Source organism: Leptidea sinapis, chromosome Z (assembly GCF_905404315.1).
Source record: "Leptidea sinapis chromosome Z, ilLepSina1.1, whole genome shotgun sequence".
Lineage (NCBI taxonomy): Eukaryota > Metazoa > Arthropoda > Insecta > Lepidoptera > Pieridae > Leptidea > Leptidea sinapis.
Genome location: NC_066312.1, coordinates 17,213,850 through 17,233,002, shown reverse-complemented (window position 1 = coordinate 17,233,002; position 19,153 = coordinate 17,213,850). Strand labels below are relative to the sequence as shown.

Below are 19,153 nucleotides of genomic sequence, written 5' to 3'. Positions count from 1 at the left end.
GATAATTTTCCCGCCCCGTAAGTGCCACATTCCGTTCGTCTCAACTCCGTTTCATATGCTCTTTCATATACATTATGTATGAGACGATATTTCCAAAAAATCCCGTCACGTCCCGTCCGCCCAATATAAAGGCTTTAAAGGTACACCGTGTCCCGTACACGTTACGTATGCAGCGCATACGTAACGTGTACGGGACGGCGTTTAAACGGGATGGGATTTTTTTATGCGACGCACCGTGACAACAACTCGGACCTAACGTGCTAGTGTTGTAAACAAGAATTGATTTGGATTGATGATGATGGATTTTTCATTTCAAGAATTGACTTAAATTGCTATTGCTTTAGTTGACGAAGAAGCTGTGCCAGTAAAGAGGAAAAGGAGATTTTATGTACATTCTATTCTGTACACTCTGGAGTAAATGGAGCGACTGTGCATACGCAGCGGAGTCACGGACGAGAGGGGGACGCGCGGGGCGGGACGTGCTAAATATCATCGCCGACGAAAAGAACGAAAACGAAAAGAAAAAAAGAGAATTTAGAAGTATTATAATATATATACTAATTTGTTACATATTGTTATCAAGGAATTTCACGCGTAAGCAATTTTCAGATACGCATCTATTATGCTGTTAATAAAATAATTAAAAAAGGCGACAGAAAATGTTTTGATGAAATGAAATCTTACTCCTTCCCTTTCTTGGCGTGCGTCCGTGCAGAATGGGATGTTGCTATGCAAACAGTTTCAGTATGACAACTCGATGATAATTGAATTAGCAGACGCCTCTGTTTATGACATGATTATTCTCATATTCAATATTTTATTGAAATAAAACCTTTAGTTGTGAATGCAACGGGCAACAACTAGTTTAAATATTATTTTCGTTATTATTTCACCTACTAAAAGATAACATCAAACTCGTTTTACAAAAAAAACGAGACCTGTGAAAGTGATAGAATCTAATAACATTTTACTCTACATTACTCTTAAAACTCAAAATATTTTTATGTTATGAACAAAATTTATTGTCAACAAGCTACTAGGCAAGTGATAATTAATATTGGTCAAAAAAAGTATGCTTAGCAAAAAAATTGTCGTTCAATTTGTTGCTAAGTGATGGTTTTCAAAACAGTTAAAGAATTTTTAAGTATATCAGTATATCCAATCATTTTGAATACTCTGACCAAGAAACATCTTCGACCTATACTGACTACAACAATAGTACGGCTCATTTCATGTTAAGTGCTAAGGTAAGTTAAGGGCTTAGTCAGAAAGCAGTTTTTATTACGTGTTTCTATAAGAATGGGATGCTATTTTTGTACAACGGTGTAAATTATTAATAGAATAGATCGAATTTTACCGGAATTATAAACGACCGCCCTCAGGCTGTTAAATAATAAGTTTAATTGTACAATGTTAATTTGTAAATGTTACTTTAATTGTAAAACATATTTTTGATGAATAAAAAAGCCCGCCGAGTTTGTTGCGCCCATTCTTCTCAGGCCTGAGGCATTCATTTTGGAATGGGTGGTAGTTTTTTGACTTTCAATAAGTTATTTCACATCCTAGTTTGAATAAAAATATTTGAATTTGAATTTGATGAAAGCAGCATGGAATAAAAATTGACTACGCTCTAGTATGATGTTAAACTACCGTATCTATTACTGTACAGTACAGTACCCCGCGCCCTCCAATTCAAAGGATTCTGGTCTTATTTTGATGTTGGAGAGCTAGCCTTATTGGTGGCCGACATAACAGTTAGCACTTGGGTTTTCCGTATCTAAATTGACACGCGTAAATACTACTTTACCTTTAATTCCGGTTACGGTCCCAACCGTAAATGTCTCGACACCAATCGGTAAAAACCTGAAGATATTGAGCGATTAACTCATTCACTTATTTTAGTTACTTATTAGAAGTTTACTTTCGGTTTCATCTATGACAATCAGCTCTTAAACACCCGAGCTAATTCAGTTTCAATAAATTCGCAAACTTTTATTTTCATTAAGCTAATTAGCAATAATACAGAGATTATAGTAGCATGTTGGTGACGCGATCTTATGTGTTTTTCCCCTTCCAAAAGTGCTCAACGCACATAAAGGTGTTCACAGTAATAATGTTTGAGGTGTAAGCAATTAAGTTTGTCGCCGCTTATATAATATTTGTATAGTTCTAAAGAAAAGCTTTATTAAAAAAGTTTCGTGCAATGCCGCACTTTACGCGAGAACGTTTTGCATTATAACAATATTTTACTGTAACATATTCTGTAAATAAGAGGCAAAGTAGAAAGTTTATGAAACAAATTTATGAAATGGATCAAATGGCTCGGCGGAGCGGATAAAGCACCGCTTAGTGATTGACACAAATGTAAGAGATGTGCTTTTAAGGGTTCCGTATTAGACGAACGAAATATTTAACAATTAGAAAATTATAACTGGGTATAAAAAAACAACAAGTGCGATAGAAAAAAAGGTTCTCCGTACAAACGTACAAGAAAAACTTGTGTTTAAGCACACATATAACTCTTATTTTATTTATAGGTACATAATGTTACTTATGCACATAGTACAGAAAAGTAAAGGAGTTTTTAAAACACACCCCCTTTTTAAATTCTATAGGTATATTTGTACAATTTTATCTTATAAGTTAAGTTGGCTTAAATATATGCAAATGCTTATTAACTTATTATAAACTATGACAAAAATTATACAGTATTGATACTGTTAATTTAATTAAATATTAAAGTTAACCATTGAACAATGAAAATCATCAATGTGTCACTATGTTCTGCGGTGGAACTGAGTATATTATGAAACCTAAACTGGAAGTCTATGAAAGAGAACAGAAATGACATTCACTTAGAAAAGGGTTCCATAATTTTATTTTTTTGCATTACATTTAATACTCTAGTTTTACACCCTTCCCACGTTGGTTATTTAAACAATTTGGGCTGTCTGCGTTACTCATAAAATATTTAAGGGAAAACCAAAAGACCAGCTATCTTCTGTTACTCTAGAGATACACCATCTAAGTTTTTACTATCTGTTGTTATAGTGGCAAGAGTAATACCTACACTGTCGTAATACTAACGCTATCTAATCTATTAATAGACAGATGAACGGACGATAGCAATGTTTAGTAAGGTAGATTTGATTGTTCCTTCAGACCCTTCGGCTACAGAACACTGAAACAGTTGATTTTTTTTTTTATAATCAACTCAAAAAACACAAGCTGCAGCGAGATGGAATAAACTTTTGGAAAGTGAAGTCACACGCAATTTGAAAGACGCAACTTATTATTTAAACATTATTTGTATTAAAAGTAATAAAAGCCCTAAAATAAATTTATTTCTTTGAAATTGATACACACATGATACATAGAGACTACATATCGATGTCAGTGAAATATCTACTGCTATGATTGGAAAAGAAACAGCGCTCTGAGGTAAGAGACCCTACCAAGAAACTCTCTTCTTGTTTAGCTTTATTTCAGTAACATTACCATTACGTATATGTATGTAGTGATTGCTAAAGACAATGATAATCTTGTCCTAGACTAAGTCAATATGCAATTGCAATGCAGTAACGTTTTCTGCAGGGCCATTTATAATAAAACTTTTTATTGTGTAAGTGTAAATATTTAAATTGCAACCTGTGATTCCTGGCATTCCGTTGTAGCTATGAAATCGATACCAATCGCTAGGCCAAGATTGATGTGCAATGTTTTCTGTAGAATCAGAACCTGTAAACCGTTTCTCAATCGACCAACAGATACCTATATACCGCTACATTAGGGATCGTCAATTATACCTGAATCTAAAATATTATTTCAAGTGTTGGTAAATCGCTTTTGACTTGGGACATGCAAGATACCTCCGTGGGTCTCACGGACGAACTTCAATCACTTTGCCCTCACATCTACAAGCCCTTACCCTCCAGTTTCTGACGCCTTGTACCGAGAAACCCACTTCTTCATTGCTACTTTCCCATAATTCAGCCTACCGACATGTAACTGTAATTTTTGATACCATAGATAAAGATAATAACTAAGAAATTTTGGTCAGAAAATGTTCATTCTTTTTAGCGTTTACACCCTTTAGGTTAAATGCACTCGAAGCATTATTTGGTATAAAATACAATTTTAAAATTCATAAAATCATCTAAATATTAAAAGACTAGCTGACCCGGCAAACGTTGTTTAGCCATATAAAGTATAATTCACGCGATAGATTTATAAATAATAGCCTATGTGTTATTCTGGTGTGTAAGCTATATTATTATAAAGTTTCATCAAATCCATTCAGTAGTTTTTGCGTTAAAGAAGTTCAAACATACATCCAGACACACAAACTTTCACATTTATAATATTATTAATGTGATTAATAGGATAATAGGATTTCTGTCTGCGTGTTCCGATTATACTCTGAAATGACACGAACAATGATGACGAGATTTAGACTTGCAGACGGTTCTTTTAGGACAATACAGAATATTATTGTTTTTATACTGTCGTATATAAATTATATACAATGTTCAAACGAATAATGGTACCAACAAATCTATACTATATATATATATAATATTATAAAGCTGCAGTGTTTGTTTGTTTGTTTGTTTCTTTCTTTCAGTGTTGGGTAGTCCATTTATCGAGGAAGGCTATAGGGTATGTTTTTCAAAATCCGTAATAAAATTGCTATTTTGTAACACAAGGTGTAAAATCGAACCTATTTTTGCGTGCGCTGCAAAAACTATTGACAATAGAACAAAATGATGTACATTATACTTTATATGGCAAAACAACGTTTGCCGGGTCAGCTAGTAATTAATATGAAGTCAATGTTGCAAAGTAAGTAAAGTCCATTAGGGCTTTGTAGTTGGAATAAATGTATCGAATTACGTCACGTAAAAGCGCCCTACAGTCATTTCTAACGTTTGCACTTAGTAATTTACAGCATCGGTGTCGACTACACTGAACCTGATATTTTAGCAATTCTTTATTTCGACGTTGACGACTCACACTTAGGTAGATGATGAATATATTATGGACGCTTGTTTCCGAGTAATGGATGTTTATATGAATTTAATTAAACTTTTTCGTCTGTGTGTTGCATGTCGCGTGACGGTCGGGCGGCGCCTATAGTTCGCAGCAGCTGACCGTGTAGTGTATAGACTAGTATTCATTTGTGGCCAGTGTTCCACGCTGTTTTGTTTGTTTTTGTCAGTGTTTAATGTAATCCTTTTCAAACAAAGCTAAGACACAAAGTTCAATAAAAATATTAGTTGGAGACTTAGTTTATTTTTATAATTTCCCATTATCATTCCAAATTTGCAAGTATAATAATTTTATACTTAGATTTAGATTGATAAACCGATTTTTATACCCTTAATGGAATATTATTCCAAAAATTTTTAGTTAAATGTGAAAAAAAGTTTCACTTTTACCGTGGTTTCATAAATCCACACAATCTTTTTTTTATTTAATGTGATATTGAGTTTTTATATTTAGAAAAAGAGAATTTTTTGTATATCCAAATAAATATAATGTTAATACAGAATTATTGCTACGCAAACATATAACACATATTTTACAAATACATACTATGTATTTATGTAAGTATATTGTATTACATATATCGTGGTCTTGCATCCCTAGTTCAGGATATGCATAGTTTGAGCAATATAATTTGTGTAAAAGCGTGTCAATAGTATTATTCTTCTGAAGTTTACCCAGCTAATCGTCACGTTGTTCCACTAACTACACACCAGCGAAGAAACACAATTATTAATTAATATTGAAACACCGTGACCATTTACCATGGATATCAACTGGCTAATAACTCTTTAAAAATTTAACTGCGCATACCTAATGCAGTGAAAACAGAAAGTGTAGTTAATGGTCTGTTCAACGTCAGAATTTTAATGGATGTAAAAACATCCATCTTAAAATGGAAGTCATGTATGCTATTTTATGTCACACAATTTTGATAAAATTTACTACACAAAAAATTTTTTGGCCTTATAAAGACCATGATCTAGAAAAACGAGTTTATTCGACAGTACAGTCTTCCAGGTGCCTCTTTCTTATCTTTGATTACATAAGAGGAGCTTAGTTGGTCAGTCACATATTCTTTCTCATATGACCTTAGCTTTGGATCTTTTTACTAGCTAGGTAAAAGTTAAATACGAACCCTCTCAAGTTTTGCAAGATAAAAGGACACCTAGCCTAGGCTTTAGTGAAACCAGCCATTGCGGATTATAGAGAGGTAAAGGTCTTGAGTGTTTGATTTGTGGCCGTAACTCCCACTAAGTAAAGGCATCTGAATCCTTATCAATTGCCCCTGTATGGGGGGGGGGGGGAGCAGCGGGCTCACCTTATGAGAAGTGAAAACTATGGGCATCCGCAATAATAGATGCTTGGGGATGCGTTTCCACTCCCCTAAGCTTGAAACTTCTAAGTAATATCGGTTAGACAATACTGTAATCAGCTGCAGATTTTACAAACTTTTCATTTTTGCTTACTACGGGTTTGTGGAATGTTTTCAAGAAAATTAAAACTGTGATTTTATAAGTCGTGAGCATTCAGATTGGTGAAGAGAAGATCTTGTTAGGTACTGCTGCATGGATTAATTAAGGAATTAGTTCATTCTTGTTAAACGGTTTACTCTTAGCTTATTTTGGGTTTAGCTTCAAAGTATTTACGTAAATCTACGGAATCTTAAAGGCTATTAACCTAAAGAGTTTAACCTTTAGATCCACCATCCGTGGAAAAAAATGATTGCCTGTTTCTCGGAGTGAGCTTGATAAAGAAACTTATTGGATCCACAGTACCTAACAGTTATTTTATCCTCGAGCATGATTGTCTGTATAAAGAACGGCGTTAGCATTAATTTCTGCCCTTCTAAATAAGTATAAAGAAGTGAACTTCTTTAAAAGGGCATTATAAAGTTAAAATATCTGTTAAAAGAAAAAAAAAATTAATACCCGTAAATATTTCAAACACAACATTCAAGACATATCTGTTATACTTTTCATTGTATTCCCAATACCAAACTAAAAAAGATCAAATAATATAAGAGCATATAGAGTCGATAAATATGAATAGGAATATTAAGGAATAATGAAATTTCAGTTGGGTTCGAAAATAAGAGTACCAAAGAAAAAATAATCCAGAGAAAGGCATGACACTGCAGAAGACTGAAAAGATAACGACAGTGGAATATGTAAGTGATTTGATCATGTAGAGAGAATAAAAGGCAAAAGTTCAATGAGTTAGAAAAGCAAAAGCAGCCAAGTAAAAGAGAACAGAAAGAAAACAGAACACTGAAAAGATAAAGAGAAGGGAATATAAAGATGATTTGGTTATGTACAGATGATGGATATTGAAAATTGGATATTGAGTGTATAAAAAAGGTAAAAAAGTAAAAAAGGACAGAAGCACTTAAAAGATAATGGGGTTGGGAGACAATGGTGATTCGGTCATGTGTAAGGAAAATGCAGAAGGTATGCAGAAAATTGTCTCTACAAATATTTAAAGCGAATGCGTATGTTTGTAAATATCGACATAGACGTAGAATCCACGTTAGAGCACTGTAATGAAAAGAGCCAATTCAAAAATACCAAGAATAGAAGAAAAAGAAAAGATTTTTTATTTTAGGATATCCCAAACATATAGTATAGATATTTATGTAGTTAATTATGTATATATTTAGTTACAATTTTTTTATGTAGCGAAATGACTTATACAATCTCAAATAAATCTCATTTTTGTTTAGGTATCGCACCATGTTGAATTTTTCAGAAACCGTAATTTAATATTATATAAGGGAAACCTGTTATTGGCATTATTATTGTAAAATATTATTGATTATTTATCTAATCTGTAATATGCTGTTGGTTTTCTTCATAAAATAAAATAAAAAGCCTGTATCATAGATTTTTACGAATGGAAGAAGCCTGGGTATTCTGTTAAGTATATTACGAACTTGGCAAGTGGTCCACTGTCTACCTCTCTGGGAGACAAGCATGATTGTATGTATGAAAATAAAAATTCAAATATCAATAAATCCATATTACAGGCAGGAAAAACTCATACCTATAGTTCGGTAAAGAATGTAATTATCCCATGGAACTCTCCGATATTGCATTTGAAACGAGTGTCAATAGATAACAATGTATCCGTTATAAGAACATAATTTTCGATAATGTTATCGACAAAGTATAATTTTATCTCTATTTTAATAATAACGGATTGCATAAGTATTTGATATTGTTGGACATATATAATGACAAAGATTGAACACAAAAATTAATAAGATCAATAAGTGTACAATTGTCCTTAAGGCGACATTAAATGCCAGCGACCTTGAGCGATATGAGTTCACGGCTGCCGGCCCGCCATCTATGTAACAAAGCCAACATTTTCAAAATTCTTGGGTGGAAAACAGTGTATATGCTTACAATCCTCGTTATTCACTACTAATCTGAATAAATAAATCTATACAAAAAAGTACAAGCTATAAGAATAACTTTTCTGAGAGAAGTACCAAAGAAATACGTCACGTCATGCCAAAAAACTTGCTTAACTTCAAAGAAAAGTGGTAGTTCAAAAAAGCTCGGCAGTGTTAACTATAATCAACAGCAAGCATTAGCAACCTACAAGTAAGACTTAAGGATATGTGTAACAGGATTGAGTAGTGTTCATAGCTCGAAATGCTTTACTTTCACCACAAAACTTGTCTAAAGACACCATGTTTGCGTGTTTTCTGCTTACTCTTCGCCTTAAAGCAATTTCGGTGAGATTTCTTCCACCTAACCGGAATGTACTGAAAAAGGGCTAAGACTAGAGAGTCAGAGGTAATAAAACTTGTTAACAAGGGTTAATGCTAGTGACAAAAGGTAGGAAAGTATCTGACATACTTATATTCCTAATTGCCACAAATATACTTCTGGAGAAAGATATGGCTGATTCTAATTTAATTTGTTCGTTACATCTGTTGGTAATGTATGAATAATTCATAAAAAAATTTAAAGCTTATGTTAACCGCTTTTTATTATTAACCAATTTAGCTCAAAGTATGCAAATATATTAAAGTAAGATTTTCTAAACCCATATTCGTGTCCGTATCTCTACATTTTACTTCCCATAGATGTTTTTTTAAAACGCCGCAACTTACAATTTTCTTCGTCAAATTTTATGATTCATAAACCATTTTCAAGATTGTTATTGCTAACTAATTTTGCTGTTGGTTTTAGATTGTAATATTTATTATTATAAGTCTTATTAGTTCCTTAGTTCCAAGCCATTAGAACATGTTATAGAAGTTTCATACAGGAAATATGTAAAATACGACCTGGAAACCTTCAACGTTGTTTAATAATAAAAGAAACAAAATCGAATACCATCCTATATATTCAAATTCAAATATTTTTATTCAAAATATGATGTGACATCACTTATTGAAAGTTAAAAACTACCACCCATTCCAAGAAGCATTCAGCCTCAGACCTGAGAAGAAAGGGCGCAACAAGCTCAGCGGGTTTTTTTTTTTTATGGAATAGGAGGACAAACGAGCGTACGGGTCACCTGTTGTTAAGTGATCGCCGCCCACAATCTCTTGCAACACCAGAGGAATCACAGGAGCGTTGCCGGCCTTTAAGGAAGGTGTACGCGCTTTTTTTGAAGGTACCCATGTCGTATCGTCCCTGATACACCGCACAAGGAAGCTCATTCCACAGCTTTGTAGTACGTGGAAGAAAGCTCCTTGAAAACCGCACTGTGGAGGACCGCCACACATCCAGATGGTGAGGATGATATCCTAACTTGTGGCGTGTCGTGCGAAGGTGGAATTCGGCGGCAGGAATCAGGTTAAACAGCTCTTCGGAACACTCCTTTTTTTTTCATCGAAAAGATGTTTACAAAGTACAATTAAATTGTACAATTAAACTTATTATTTAATAGCCTGAGGGCGGTCACTCCATTCCCAATCTGTGGTATCATTAAGAAAGTCATTTATGTTATAGTAACCTTAACCACACAAACGTTTTTTAACAATTGTTTTGAATAACGTGATACTTTTGTTTTGAACATTTTCTGGGATCTTGTTATAAAAGCATATACATCGCGCCCCACAAAAGACTTACTAACTCAACTTAGCCGATTAGTAGGCATTATAAGTTTATGTCTGTTCCTGGTGTTAACATTATGGTTATGACAGTTTCTAGTAAATTCACTTATGTGCCTATGAACATACATTACACTATCGAGAATATATTGAGAAGCAACAGTCAAGATGTTAATTTCTTTGAATTTTGCTCTCAATGACTCTTTAGGACCTAGGTTATAAATAGCGCGAATAGCCTTCTTCTGCAGCAGAAAAATTGAATTTATATCGGCAGTGTTGCCCCATAGCAATATACCATAGGACATTATTCTATGGAAATAACTAAACTATAAGTAAAAAGATAAAATAGGTAATACTAATTTGTAACATACATAGTGAGTCTTACATCTTTGTGCCGTTTGGTGTCGAGACACTTGGCCCAGAGGCGCGGAGAATGTACAAAGTACCTTTGCGCATCAATAGGGATCATCATCATCAGCCGGAAGACGTCCACTGCTGAACTAAGGCATCCCCCAAAGATCTCCACGACGATCGGTCCTGCTTTGCCCTCATCCAACGTATTCCGGCGGTCTTGATCAGATAATCTTGCCCCAACGGCCCCATCGTCCAAATCGAACTATGTGCCCTGCCCACTGCCACTTCAGTTTCGCAATCGTATCGACTATGTCAGTAACTTCTTGCTTCTCCTACGAATCTCCTCATTTTTGATTCGATCTCGCAGGGCAACTCCGTAAGTAATCAAGTAATATAATTTATATTTTATATCTTATTATATTATATTATAGCAAAACCCATCTTTTCTAACCGCGCAATGATATATTAAAATTATATATACAATTTTCCACTTATTACAATAATACATGAGTTATTTTTTTGTTTTATCTTAATAATTTCAATTGAGGACATATTTTCAAAATATCAAGTAATAATCTCAAAATCATAAAGCTTGATTGCGTATTGCGATGTCATTTATATTGTTTTTAAATATTTTAAAATATTCAAGAAGATTGTTTAAATCTGACAAGAGTCTTTCTCATTTTTATGTCGAATGTTAATTATATTTTTTACTATTAGATATTAGATTAAAGATTGATGTAATTATTTAATTACCAGATATAACTAAACGAGATATATATATTTCGATAAATCGTCGAATAACCTACCAATTCTATGTAGGTTATTCTATGAGGTGAAATACAATATGTAAAATAAATAAAAATTACAGTTATGAAAATAACAAAAGAATAATTAAATATTTCATTTTATAAATAATTAACAAAGTTCACAATCAGTTAAAAACTTTTATTGATGGTGGTCGTTATTTATTTTTTTATTTTTTTGGAATTTGAGTTTGGCAACGGTTCTCCACTTTCCAGCACGTCTTGCCCATTTTCCCCGTTTTATGTAAAAAAAATAAGCAACACAAATCTTCACACAATCATTGTAGAAATATAAAAAGTGTTAACACATAAACATAATAAAAAACGAACCATCAACGGAATACCGTACAATACACAAATATAAAAAGAATTCTTATTAGTTTTCAAGTTCAAAAAAAGTTTCATTAAAGATATCGTATAAACTCACGTATCTATTAAATAGGACAAATATAATTTTTAACAAAAGGAAAATATTTGTTACATTATCATAGATACTTAAATGGCTTCATTCTTAATTTTTTCGCCTATATTGTCGCCTATATTTTTTCGCCTATATTGTCGCCTATATTGTCGCCTATATTTTTTCGCCTATATTGTCGCCTATATTTTTTCGCCTATATTGTCGCCTATATTTTTTCGCCTATATTGTCGCCTATATTTTTTCGCCTATATTGTCGCCTATATTTTTTCGCCTATATTGTCGCCTATATTTTTTCGCCTATATTGTCGCCTATATTTTTTCGCCTATATTGTCGCCTATATTTTTTCGCCTATATTGTCGCCTATATTTTTTCGCCTATATTGTCGCCTATATTTTTTCGCCTATATTGTCGCCTATATTTTTTCGCCTATATTGTCGCCTATATTTTTTCGCCTATATTGTCGCCTATATTTTTTCGCCTATATTGTCGCCTATATTTTTTCGCCTATATTGTCGCCTATATTTTTTCGCCTATATTGTCGCCTATATTTTTTCGCCTATATTGTCGCCTATATTTTTTCGCCTATATTGTCGCCTATATTTTTTCGCCTATATTGTCGCCTATATTTTTTCGCCTATATTGTCGCCTATATTTTTTCGCCTATATTGTCGCCTATATTTTTTCGCCTATATTGTCGCCTATATTTTTTCGCCTATATTGTGTATTGATATTTAGAAATGTATGGGTTGATAATGGTTTATTTAGAACTTACAAAGTTGTTATTGGAACAAAATTAGCAATATTATTTTAATGGTTAAATTATTTTGTAACAATTGTTAGGTAATTATAGTAACTACAAAAGGGAAGTTATAGCTAAGTCCCTACGTATAATACCTTTGAGAAATACTGTATACTAGTGGACCCGACAGACGTTGACCCACACACGTCTTAAATTTGAAAAATCGCTCCAGCCGGTTAGGAGTTCAATTGTGAATCTAAACCATTCTCGAATCCACCTGAAGACACACAGAAAATTTCATTAAAATCGTTCAAGCCGTTAAGGAGTAGTTCAGTTACAACAGACGCACAAAAGAAGTATATATATATACTAGTGGACCCAACAGACGTTGTCCTGTACACACGTCTTAAATTTGAAAAATCTGTCCAGCCGTTAGGAGGAGTTCACTAACATACACATGAGCAGGAGAATTATATTATATGGACGTAATTGAGAATCTAAACCAATCTCAAATTCACTGAAACAAACAAAACGTCATGAAAATCGGTCCAGCCGTTTAGGAGGTACTTTAATTGGGAATCTAAACCATTCCTGAATCCACCCGAAGACACACATCAATCTCAAATTCACTGGAACTCACAAAAATCTCATCAAAATCGGTCCAGCCATTCAGGAGGTAGTTCAATTGTGAATCTAAACCATTCTCAAATGCACCTGAAGACACACAGAAAGTTTCAATAAAATCGGTCCAGCCGTCTAGGAGGAGTTCAGTGACATACACACGCACACAAGAATTATATATATAAAGATATTAAGATAGAGCTAATATAAGCAGTAGGCATTGCACTCAACTTGATAGTTTCATAATTACAATAAACATAAGTATGATGATGATATAACTTTGGTTTTAATGAAACACTTAGGATTGCATCCAAGCTTCAGCAATAACAAACATGTTGAAGTACCGATTAAGAAATTATGTTGCCATTTGACATTAGATGACGTCATAATTTTAACTGTTAACCGTAACCATTCAACATTCGCTGGTTAAGGCTAGTGTGAAATAGAAACCAGTAAAAATTTTCAAACAAATATTCGAAATTAATTCACTTTTTAACATTAACTTTGACTATGCCAAGAGTTAACGTTAGATTTTACTTGAACGTTAACTATACCAGCTAATATGATGCAACCCAGCCTTAAGTAATTTTTATGTGTCTTTAAATTTATTATTAAAATCAATATTTATTCAAATAAAACAAATCTTATAACTATATTTAGAATACTATGATTATATTAAAATAACTCTATCATTACGGGGAAGCGTATCAAGAATACTGGCAGTCTTCCGCGTTGGATAGCAAGGCTGATCCGTTGACCGAAGTAGGTGCCAGCGCTTGGGTTTTCAGTAGCCTTATTGAGGCGCGAAGATAGTACTTTGTACATTCTCCGCGCCTATGGGGCCCACGGGCCAAGTTCCTCGACACCAAACGGCACAAAGATGTAAGACTTACTGAGACCGATATATTATATATAAAAAGCAATATTTATATTTATAATTATAGGCTCGTTTTCATCTTACTTTTAATCATCGATATTTTTTTTTGGGTCGGTTATTTTAAAATCATCCTGGTATTCTTGGTTTGAATACAAGACTAAAGTAATGTCAACATAATACGGTATTGTCATGTCTGGATCTGGATGAAAATCACGTTCAAAGATTCCGTTTCATACATAGGTAATTGGCAAAGCTGATTTAAAGCGTATACAGCGGTAGTTTTTTGAGAAGGGCGGTGATGGCTAGGAAAGAATATGGAGAGGAAAGTCGTGACAGGAGTCATGCCCTCGATTTATAAGAAACCAATAACTGCATATTTAGTTTTTTTAAATTTCTTGAACTTTTGACGGAAATCGACCGATTATTGTAATTTTTGGAGTCGGTGTCATCCAAGATTGGTTTGTAACTTACATAGTTAGAGGTAAGATGTGCTTGAGTTGTGAGGAGGCGAGAGGCGAGAGCGGGTTGCGTCGGAAGGATACCGATTCCAAAAATAACAATAATCGTAACTAGAATTAGATTAATTAATTAGATTGTATAATAAAAAAATTACATCCTGTATTATTGGACTAATGGACTCTGTTGCTGATAAGGATCAATCTTTGCAATGAAATTTATTACTAAAAATGAATGAAAATGTTTTTTTGTATTATTATTTTATTTATTTTGAAAACCGCATTTAAATCGATTAAGGCGTTTCGGAGATTTGCGTTCAAAAAATTTTTAAGAAGAAACAACAGCACATTCTTTTTCATATTAACTTTCTAGATTATTTTCTCCTTGGCTTTTAACCCTCAACGTTGCAACTGCTGGACAAAGGCCTCCCTCAATGATTTGCACAACGGTCGGTCCTGCGCTGCCCTCATCTATCGTATTCCGGCGATCTTGACAGAACGCCGGTCAATCTTGTGGTGGGCCTACCAACACTACGTCCTCCATTACATATATTCGAGGACTTTTCTGCAAAGAATATTTCATATCATCATAATTTCTTTCTCTGCGTGTCTTTTTTCTTCATATTTTTATGTTGTAAGTGATAAAGTACATCAAACAGTGTTTATAACTGCTTAACAATGTAGGCTGCAAACAGAATCCTATTTGACAAATCTGGAACAACAATAAGCGGAAAAATTTAATCAGTTCGACATTGAATACTTCCTTTCCTATTCAGTCTACAAATTTTCGTTACAATTGGTTTTCCAATATACCATTTATATTAATACAGTTTATTATTTATTACTTTTTTATAAAATAATATATATTATTTAAACAGGATTCATATATTGGATGCTGCCCTTATATACTTATCTGTTATGTAATATTACAGCCATTGTAAAATACTCTATTGATTGAAATGAGTGGCCTTTGACTTACTTATGTGTTCTTCTCAGGAGCTCTACTTTTCCGAGCATATAGTATTTTTAAAGAAATATTTATTGACGATTCAAAAGCTTATTCTTAACTTAATAACTAATACTTATGGATGTATAGTGTCCGAAATAAATGATTATTATTATTGTTATTATTAAAAGCGCTTAATTTAAGCTTAATTGAATAAATTTTATGTGACTTTGACTTTCACTTGACTTTGGCATCAATTCGTGAACGGGAACTGCTTGTGGTTCCAGATTGACCTATTATAGTTAAAAAATTGCATGCATTTATTGGATGCAATTACTAATTATGACAGTAATCACGACCATCATATTCACGAAGCATCCTTAAACAATGCATTCAAGCTCTAAGGGTTGCATTGCATCCAATATAGGATAATTTATATTAATACAGTTTATTTTATATTTAGTTTGTTTTTGTATATTACAGCCACTGTAAAATACTCGATTGATTCAAAAAAGTAGCTGTTGTGATTCTTGTATGTCCTTCTCACGAGCCCTAAGTACTTATTTCTAACATATGGTAGATTCAGTAATTTAAAAGAAATATTTATAGTGACTATTCAAAAGCGATTAATAAAAGAAATTATTCATATATGTGTTATACATCTATATAAATGTAGGAAATAAGATACAATAGTAATTAAGAGTTTAATAATAATACTACTATTTATTAACAATCTATATGTATCAGTTACAATTAATATTAATTCAACTATTATATTTTGTATAGATAATTAAAAGTATGTCATAATTTTATGGTATGAGACACCAATTTTTTTGACTATCTTGCTTTCCATAATAGTCATCCCCGAGTGTTCTTCACAAACATCTATCTCTTGCTTTCCTTATCCAAGTAAAAATAATACACAAATACACGCGTTTTTATCCGTTAAAAATACTTTATTTAAATTAACTTCAAAACATTCAAGCAAACAGCTCACTTTGCCATAGGGTAACAGCATGAGACCACCGTGTAGTACGCTATTATGAGGTTAGCACACAAGACATTAAGTAATTATCAACAAGTGGGAGGCTCCTTTGCACAGGATGCCGGCTAGATTATGGGTACCACAACGGCGCCATTTTCTGCCGTGAAGCAGTTATGTGTAAGCATTACTGTGTTTCGGTCTGAAGGGCGCTGTAGCTAGTGAAATTACTGGGCAAATAAGACATAGCATCTTATGTATGCGCAGTTGAAGTGCCGCTCAGTATTTTTGGCGGTTTTCAAGAATCCTGAGCGGCACAGCATTGTTATGGGCAGGGCGTTTCAATTACCATCAGCTGAACGTCATGCTCGTCTCGTCCCTTATTTTCATTAAAAAAAAGTTATTTACTTGTAAACAAGGGTCATAATGGCAGATTCAGCATTAAGAGAAACAGATTAATTTTCTCAGCTATAGATAAGAACAGCCTTGTTAACGTTACATCATAGAAAGTTTGTCATACAATCTAATTACGACCTAAGGGTGACCTTTGGTATAAATTATAATACTATAACAATGGCCATCTGAGCTGAGATCGCCTACACAAGGAGCTCTGTCACCCTGTCTGCGAATATACAATATAGTCTGGAGCTTTCTACCTACCTTTTAGAACACAATGATAAAATCTGTTTGTATCGCAAAATCATCCTTTTAAATAACGAAGTTTGAAGCTTGTATTTTAGTTAATAGTTTTTCATTTTATACGTTTTTATTACTATTCTCTTGACAAATACAGCTAGGAATAGGCTTCGTTAAGGAGGTCCTACAAACAATAATTTATTCACTTAAGTTAAAACATTACGCTTATGGAACGACAAAGATGCTTAGCGTTGATCAGCACTTTGGAGAAGTTGAGCTTTTAATGAGAAGCATTGCCACTCTTTATATTAATATTGACAGCTTCAGCATTATATTTTACAATATATTCCAACTGCTGTAAAAAATACTCGAACATTTCGACTCAATGATGTAGGTGAAAATAAATAAATATCTAATCATTTTATTTTTTTTGAACTCGAGTTCGAGTCCCGCATTGTTCATAAATTTTTGTTAGAAAATAAAATTTATATAATGAATCCCAGAAGTGAGGGTTTTCACTTTAAATAACAAATTGTTTAGATTTGAATGAGCGATATCTCAAGTCTATTTCCTAATATGCAATTATTGGGGTTGAGCAGGTTATTAACTGTAAAGTAGATCCTGTAGATGAAGCACAACCTAGATTTGAACAAGATACAAAAAGATTTACGAATCATGCGTACTCGAACGGTTGACTCAGTTGGAAAGAGCGCTCGTACGGAACCCGAGAGGTCGCGAGTTCGAGTAACGCATAGTTCATAAATTTTGTTTATAAATAAAATTTATATAAGCTTGGTAGATTACGTCGCAAAGGATGAAGTTTCTTTTTCTACAACAAGTGCTGACTCGGCAAACGTACCGCGTATGTAATGCACCCGCTCATTGTATGAATTGTCATATGTAATGAAATGTCATCGACTGAATTATTTGTATTGCAAATATATAGGTATTTCCAAGTCAAAAAATATAGGTTCTGAATAAGTTATCACTACATCTTATGGTATAAGCATTATTCCGATCGGTTCAGTAGTTTCCGCAGTATAACCGAAGGATTTAAGACCGGCTCTCCTTTTATTGCAATAGATATTTCACAAATTCTCATATAAACTGGTATAAATAACTTAGCTTGGTAATATTTCACTTGTTTTTCTGTTTGGCGCCAAAATCTCATCATAAAACCATTATTTTTTTTAACTCACAACTCACTCATAACTTTTATTATAGTTATAATATGACAGCTATAAATATTTACATCCGACACTGAAAGAGATTATTCGGGATAACGAATCATCTATCCGTCGTTTCTTTTTAACTAAGACATTCTGATAGGGCTTGATATAGATCTGGGTTAAATAATAACCCTAAATATGAATACAATTAGTATTCAAAACAAAATATTAAATAAAAATAAATCATGTAATCATATTAAGCATTGTAAATATAGTTATAATAAGCGTTGTCCAACTTTAAATAAATTTAAAAGTAATTATAATCCAAAAAATAAACTATTGGAAAACTACCTCTAAAACTTACGTCATGTGCACACGGTCAATAAACGGAAAACCATTTTAAGCTTTCAATATAACGTCAAGAGCACAATTTACATGAAGTTTTAACAAAATAACGAATTTGGGGAAATAATCGATTCATTAGTTATTAGAATGTGTGTGAATAAGCCAGTGGCTCGTATTATACTGCCTTTTTGGTATTAATTATTTGGAATAAAAATTTAAATGATATGAAGTCGGGGGGGTCTTCTCTTTATGCCTACAAAATGAGACCATACCACTAGGGGAGTTACTTGCTCTGCTCGTAGTGCTCCAAAATGCTTCACTAGTTAACAAAACCCAGGGGTTTAAAGTAGACGTAACGTAACACTTAGATTACTACTTAATAATTATATTGAGTTGGTTCTGCCAATACCAATTTAATTGTGCGCGTTCGCGGCGGCATGAGTCACAATCGAACACTGGCGATGCGTTTTATGTACAGTTGACGTGAAGTGGTTCTCATTCTTCGCCCTAGGTGGAGCGCGGTCACGCTTAGTAATTAGGCATTTAAAGTAATTGGCGCGAACAAAATTGTGTGTGGGTAAGTCGGTCGTGGAAGACCTCGTAGGACATTGATCAACCAAATTGGGGACGTTTTGAGAAAAGGAGGTCCTTAGTACCTGGAGCATGTATATTAAAAGTAATGTA

The 19,153-nt window shown here is 33.3% G+C and overlaps 1 protein-coding gene across 1 annotated transcript in view; it reads left to right on the top strand.

The window, feature by feature from the left end:
• LOC126978866 (uncharacterized) overlaps positions 1 to 19,153 on the top strand; it is a 223,630-nt gene that overhangs the window by 158,285 nt on the left and 46,192 nt on the right. The window lies entirely within an intron of this gene.